Source organism: Larus michahellis, unplaced genomic scaffold (genome assembly GCF_964199755.1).
Source record: "Larus michahellis unplaced genomic scaffold, bLarMic1.1 SCAFFOLD_39, whole genome shotgun sequence".
NCBI lineage: Eukaryota > Metazoa > Chordata > Aves > Charadriiformes > Laridae > Larus > Larus michahellis.
The window spans coordinates 362,013-369,400 of NW_027436461.1; positions in this window are offsets into that span (position 1 = coordinate 362,013).

Consider the following 7,388-nt stretch of genomic DNA (forward strand, 5'->3'; position numbering starts at 1 on the left):
TACCGGAAAATGCTTTACAGGCTGGCACGGCGGCCCCACGTGGGCGCCTGTGTCGCCCATGCTGACGGCCGCCGCAAAGCCCGCAGCCCCACGGGCTGTGGGGCCACGCGAGCGGCTGCCAAAGAGCTTTCCAACGAGGCACGGGTTTCCTTCCTGGCTCTTCGGGCGTGGGAGCTGTCGCCAGAGACGCGGCCCTACCGGAAAATGCTTCGCAGGCTGGCGCAGCGGCCACACGTGGGCGCCGGTATCGCCCAGGCTGACGGCCGCCGGAAAGCCCGCAGCCCCACGGGCTGTGGGGCCACGCGAGCGGCTGCCAAAGAGCTTTCCAACGAGGCACGGCTTTCCCTCCTGGCTCTTCGGGCGTGGGAGCTGTCGCCAGAGCCGATGCCCTACCGGAAAATGCTTCGCAGGCTGGCGCGGCGGCGCCAAGTGGGCGCCGGTGGCGCCGAGGCTGACGGCCGCCGCTAAGCCCGCAGCCCCACAGGCTTTAGGGCCACGTGAGTGGCTGCCAAAGAGCTTTCCAACGAGGCAAGGCTTTCCCTCCTGGCTCTTCGGGCGTGGGAGCTGTCGCCAGAGCCGCGGCCCTACCGGAAAATGCTTCGCAGGCTAGCGCGGCGGCCCCACGTGGGCGCCGGTGTCGCCCAGGCTGACGGCCGCCGCAAAGCCCGCAGCCCCATGGGTGTGGGGCCACGCGAGCGGCTGCCAAAGAGCTTTCCAACAAGGCACGGCTTTCCCTCCTGGCTCTTCGGGCGTGGAAGCTATCGCCAGAGCCGCGGCCCTACCGCAAAATGCATTGCAGGCTGGCGCGGCGGCGCCACGTGGGCGCCGGTTTCGCCGAGGCTGATGGCCGCCGCAAAGCCCGCAGCCCCATGGGCTGTGGGGCCACGCGAGCGGCTGCCAAAGAGCTTTCCAACGAGGCACGGCTTTCCCTCCTGGCTCTTCGGGCGTGGGAGCTGTCGCCAGAGCAGCAGCCCTACCGGAAAATGCATTGCAGGCTGGCGCGGCGGCCCGACGTGGGCGCCGGTGGCGCCCAGGCTGACGGCCGCCGCAAAGCCCGCAGCCCCACGGGCTGTGGGGCCACACGAGCGGCTGCCAAAGAGCTTTCCAACGAGGCACGGCTTTCCCTCCTGGCTCTTCAGGCGTGGGAGCTGTCGCCAGAGACGCGGCCCTACCGGAAAATGCTTCGCAGGCTGGCGCGGCGGCGCAACGTGGGCGCCGGTGGCGCCGAGGCTGACAGCCGCCGCAAAGCCCGCAGCTCCATGGGCTGTGCGGCCACGCGAGCGGCTGCCAAAGAGCTTTCCAACGAGGCATGGCTTTCCCTCCTGGCTCTTCGGGCTTGGGAGCTGTCGCCAGAGCCGCGGCCCTACCGGAAAATGCTTCGCAGGCTGGCACGTCTGCACCACGTGGGCGCCGGTGTCGCCCAGGCTGACGGCCGCCGCAAAGCCCGCAGCCCCATGGGCTCTGGGGCCACGCGAGCGGCTGCCAAAGAGCTTTCCAACGAGGCATGGCTTTCCCTCCTGGCTCTTCGGGCGTGGGAGCTGTCGCCAGAGACGCGGCCCTACCGGAAAATGCTTCGCAGGCTAGCGCGGCGGCCCCACCTGGGCGCCGGTGTCGCCCAGGCTGACGGCCGCCGGAAAGCCCGCAGCTGTGGGGCCACGCGAGCGGCTGCCAAAGAGCTTTCCAACGAGGCACGGCTTTCCCTCCTGGCTCTTCGGGCGTGGGAGCTGTCGCCAGAGCCGCGGCCCTACCGGAAAATGCTTCACAGGCTGGCGCGGCGGCGCCACGTGGGCGCCGGTGGCGCCGAGGCTGACGGCCGCCGGAAAGCCCGCAGCCCCACGGGCTGTGGGGCCACGCGAGCGGCTGCCAAAGAGCTTTCCAATGAGGCACGGCTTTCCCTCCTGGCTCTTCGGCCGTGGGAGCTGTCGCCAGAGCCGCGGCCCTACCGGAAAATGCTTCGCAGGCTAGCGCGGCGGCCCCACCTGGACGCCGGTGTCGCCCAGGCTGACGGCCGCCGCAAAGCCCGCAGCCCCACGGGATGTGGGGCAAAGCGAGCGGCTGCCAAAGAGCTTTCCAACGAGGCACGGCTTTCCCTCCTGGCTCTTCGGGCGTGGGAGCTGTTGCCAGAGCCGCGGCCCTACCGGAAAATGCTTCGCAGGCTGGTGCAGCGGTGCCACGTGGGCGCCGGTGGCGCCGAGGCTGACGGCTGCCGGAAAGCCCGCAGCCCCACGGTCTGTGGGGCCACGCGCGTGGCTGACAAAGAGCTTTCCAACGATGCACGGCTTTCCCTCCTGGCTCTTCGGGTGTGGGAGCTGTCGCCAGAGCCGCGGCCCTAACGGAAAATGCTTCGCAGGCTGGCGCGGCGGCGCAACGTGGGCGCCGGTGGCGCTGAGGCTGACGGCCGCCGCAAAGCCCGCAGCCCCACAGGCTTTAGGGCCATGCGAGTGGCTGCCAAAGCGCTTTCCAACGAGGCACGGCTTTCCCTCCTGGCTCTTCGGGCTTGGGAGCTGTCGCCAGAGCCGTGGCCCTACCGGAAAATGCTTCGCAGGCTGGCGCGGCGGCCCGATTTGGGCGCCGGTGGCGCCCAGGCTGACAGCCGCCGGAAAACCCGCAGCCCCACGGGCTATGGGGCCACGTGAGTGGCTGCCAAAGAGCTTTCCAATGAGGCACGGCTTTCCCTCCTGGCTCTTCGGGCGTGGGAGCTGTCGCCAGAGCTGCGGCCCTACCGGAAAATGCTTCGCAGGCTGGCGCGGCGGGCCGACGTGGACGCCGGTGGCGCCGAGGCTGACGGCCGCCGCAAAGCCCGCAGCCCCACAGGCTTTAGGGCCATGCGAGCGACTGCCAAAGAGCTTTCCAACGAGGCATGGCTTTCCCTTCTGGCTCTTCGGCCGTAGGAGCTGTCGCCAGAGACGCGGCCCTACTGCAAAATGCTTCGCAGGCTTGCGCGGCGGCCACACGTGGGCGCCGGTGTCGCCCAGGCTGACGGCTGCCGCAAAGCCCGCAGCCCCACGGGCTGTGGGGCCACGGGAGTGGCTGCCAAAGAGCTTTCCAACGAGGCAAGGCTTTCCCTCCTGGCTCTTCGGGCGTGGGAGCTGTCGCCTGAGCCGCGGCCCTACCGGAAAATGCTTCTCAGGCTAGCGCGGCGGCCCCACCTGGGCGCCGGTGTCGCCCAGGCTGACGGCCGCCGCAAAGCCCGCAGCCCCACGGGCTGTGGGGCAAAGCGAGCGGCTGCCAAAGAGCTTTCCAACGAGGCACGGCTTTCCCTCCTGGCTCTTCGGGCGTGGGAGCTGTCGCCAGAGCCGCGGCCCTACCAGAAAATGCTTCGCAGGCTGGCGCGGCGGCCCCACCTGGGCGCCGGTGGCGCCGAGGCTGACGGCCGCCGGAAAGCCCGCAGCCCCACGGGCTGTGGGGCCACGCGAACGGCTGCCAAAGAGCTTTCCAACGAGGCACGGCTTTCCCTCCTGGCTCTTCGGGCGTGGGAGCTGTCGCCAGAGCCGCGGCCCTACCGGAAAATGCTTTGCAGGCTGGCGTGGCGGCGCAACGTGGGCGCCGGTGGCGCCGAGTCTGATGGCCGCCGCAAAGCCCGCAGCCCCTTGGGCTGTGGGGCCACGCGAGCGGCTGCCAAAGAGCTTTCCAACGAGGCACGGCTTTCCCTCCTGGCTCTTCAGGCGTGGGAGCTGTCGCCAGAGACGCGGCCCTACCGGAAAATGCTTCGCAGGCTGGCGCGGCGGCGCCTCGTGGGCGCTGGTGTCGCCGAGGCTGACGGCCGCCGCAAAGCCCGCAGCCCCATGGGCTGTGGGGCCACGCGAGCGGCTGCCAAAGAGCTTTCCAACGAGGCACGGCTTTCCCTCCTGGCTCTTCGGGCGTGGGAGCTGTCGCCAGAGACGCGGCCCTACCGGAAAATGCTTCGCAGGCTGGCGCGGCGGCGCCACGTGGGCGCCGGTGTCGCCCAGGCTGACGGCTGCCGCAAAGCCCGCAGCCCCACGGGCTGTGTGGCCACGCGAGTGGCTGCCAAAGAGCTTTCCAACGAGGCACGGCTTTCCCTCCTGGCTCTTCGGGCGTGGGAGCTGTCGCCAGAGCCGCGGCCCTACCGGAAAATGCTTCGCAGGCTAGCGCGGCGGCCCCACCTGGGCGCCGGTGTCGCCCAGGCTGACGGCCGCCGGAAAGCCCGCAGCCCCACGGGCTGTGGGGCCACGCGAGCAGCTGCCAAAGAGCTTTCCAACGAGGCACGGCTTTCCCTCCTGGCTCTTCGGGCGTGGGAGCTGTTGCCAGAGCTGCGGCCCTTCCGGAAAATGCTTCGCAGGCTGGCGCGGCGGCGCCACGTGGGCGCCGGTGGCGCCGAGGCTATCGGCTACCGCATAGCCCGCAGCCCCACGGGCTTTAGGGCCATGCGAGTGTCTGCCAAAGAGCTTTCCAACGAGGCACGGCTTTCCCTCCTGGCTCTTCGGGCGTGGGAGCTGTCGCCAGAGCCGCGGCCCTACCGGAAAATGCTTCGCAGGCTGGCGCGGCGGCGCCATGTGGGCGCCGGTGGCGCCCAGGCTGACGGCCGCCGCAAAGCAGGCAGCCCCATGGGCTGTGGGGCCACGCGAGCGGCTGCCAAAGAGCTTTCCAACGAGGCACGGCTTTCCCTCCTGGCTCTTCGGGCGTGGGAGCTGTCGCCAGAGCCGCGGCCCTACCAGAAAATGCTTCGCAGGCTGGCGCGGCGGCGCCACGTGGGCGCCGGTGTCGCCGAGGCTGACGGCCGCCGCAAAGCCCGCAGCCCCATGGGCTGTTGGGCCACGCGAGCGGCTGCCAAAGAGCTTTCCAACGAGGCACGGCTTTCCCTCCTGGCTCTTCGGGCGTGGGAGCTGTCGCCAGAGCCGCGGCCCTACCGGAAAATGCATTGCAGGCTGGCGCGGCGGCCCGACGTGGGCGCCGGTGGCCCCCAGGGTGACGGCCGCCGCAAAGCCCGCAGCCCCACAGGATGTGGGGCCACACGAGCGGCTGCCAAAGAGCTTTCCAACAAGGCACGGCTTTCCCTCCTGGCTCTTCGGGCGTGGGAGCTGTCGCCAGAGCCGCGGCCCTACCGGAAAATGCTTCGCAGGCTGGCGCGGCGGCGCCACGTGGGCGCCGGTGTCGCCCAGGCTGACGGCCGCCGGAAAGCCCGCAGCCCCATGGGCTGTGGGGCCACGCGAGCGGCTGCCAAAGAGCTTTCCAACGAGGCACGGCTTTCCCTCCTGGCTCTTCGGGCGTGGGAGCTGTCGCCAGAGCCGCGGCCCTACCGGAAAATGCTTCGCAGGCTGGCGTGGCGGCGCAACGTGGGCGCCGGTGTCGCCGAGGCTGACGGACGCCGCAAAGCCCGCAGCCCCATGGGCTGTGGGGCCACGCGAGCGGCTGCCAAAGAGCTTTCCAACGAGGCACGGCTTTCCCTCCTGGCTCTTCAGGCGTGGGAGCTGTCGCCAAAGACACGGCCCTACCGGAAAATGCTTCGCAGGCTGGCGCAGCGGCGCCACGTGGTTGCCGGTGTCGCCCAGGCTGACGGCCGCCGCAAAGCCCGCAGCCCCATGGGCTGTGGGGCCACGCGAGCGGCTGCCAAAGAGCTTTCCAACGAGGCACGGCATTCCCTCCTGGCTCTTCGGGCGTGGGAGCTGTCGCCAGAGCCGCGGCCCTACCGGAAAATGCTTCGCAGGCTGGCGCGGCGGCGCCACGTGGGCGCCGGTGTCGCCCAGGCTGACGGCTGCCGCAAAGCCCGCAGCCCCACGGGCTGTGTGGCCACGCGAGTGGCTGCCAAAGAGCTTTCCAACGAGGCACGGCTTTCCCTCCTGGCTCTTCGGGCGTGGGAGCTGTCGCCAGAGCCGCGGCCCTACCGGAAAATGCTTCGCAGGCTAGCGCGGCGGCCCCACCTGGGCGCCGGTGTCGCCCAGGCTGACGGCCGCCGGAAAGCCCGCAGCCCCACGGGCTGTGGGGCCACGCGAGCAGCTGCCAAAGAGCTTTCCAACGAGGCACGGCTTTCCCTCCTGGCTCTTCGGGCGTGGGAGCTGTTGCCAGAGCTGCGGCCCTTCCGGAAAATGCTTCGCAGGCTGGCGCGGCGGCGCCACGTGGGCGCCGGTGGCGCCGAGGCTATCGGCTACCGCATAGCCCGCAGCCCCACGGGCTTTAGGGCCATGCGAGTGGCTGCCAAAGAGCTTTCCAACGAGGCACGGCTTTCCCTCCTGGCTCTTCGGGCGTGGGAGCTGTCGCCAGAGCCGCGGCCCTACCGGAAAATGCTTCGCAGGCTGGCGCGGCGGCGCCACGTGGGCGCCGGTGGCGCCCAGGCTGACGGCCGCCGCAAAGCAGGCAGCCCCATGGGCTGTGGGGCCACGCGAGCGGCTGCCAAAGAGCTTTCCAACGAGGCACGGCTTTCCCTCCTGGCTCTTCGGGCGTGGGAGCTGTCGCCAGAGCCGCGGCCCTACCGGAAAATGCTTCGCAGGCTGGCGCGGCGGCGCCACGTGGGCGCCGGTGTCGCCCAGGCTGACGGCTGCCGCAAAGCCCGCAGCCCCACGGGCTGTGGGGCCACGCCAGTGGCTGCCAAAGAGCTTTCCAACGAGGCACGGCTTTCCCTCCTGGCTCTTCGGGCGTGGGAGCTGTCGCCAGAGCCGCGGCCCTACCGGAAAATGCTTTGCAGGCTGGCGCGGCGGCCCCACGTGGGCGCCGGTGTCGCCCATGCTGACGGCCGCCGAAAGCCCGCAGCCCCACGGGCTGTGGGGCCACGCGAGCGGCTGCCAAAGAGCTTTCCAACGAGGCACGGCTTTCCCTCCTGGCTCTTCGGCCGTAGGAGCTGTCGCCAGAGCCGCGGCCCTACCAGAAAATGCTTCTCTGCCTGGCGCAGCGGCCCCACGTGGGCGCCGGTGTCGCCGAGGCTGACGGCTGCCGCAAACCCTGCAGCTCCACGGGCTGTGGGGCCACGCGAGCGGCTGCCAAAGAGCTTTGCAACGAGGCACGGCTTTCCCTCCTGGCTCTTCGGGCGTGGGAGCTGTCGCCAGAGCCGCGGCCCTACCGGAAAATGCTTCGCAGGCTGGCGCGGCGGCCCGACGTTGGCGCCGGTGGCGCCCAGGCTGACGGCCGCCGGAAAGCCCGCAGCCCCACGGGCTGTGGGGCCACGCGAGCGGCTGCCAAAGAGCTTTCCAACGAGGCACGGCTTTCCCTCCTGGCTCTTCGGGCGTGGGAGCTGTCGCCAGAGCCGCGGCCCTACCGGAAAATGCTTCGCAGGCTGGCGCAGCGGCGCAAAGTGGGCGCCGGTGACGCCGAGGCTGACGGCCGCCGCAAAGCCCGCAGCCCCATGGGCTGTGGGGCCACGCGAGCGGCTGCCAAAGAGCTTTCCAACGAGGCACGGCTTTCCCTCCTGGCTCTTCGGGCGTGGGAGCTGTCGCCAG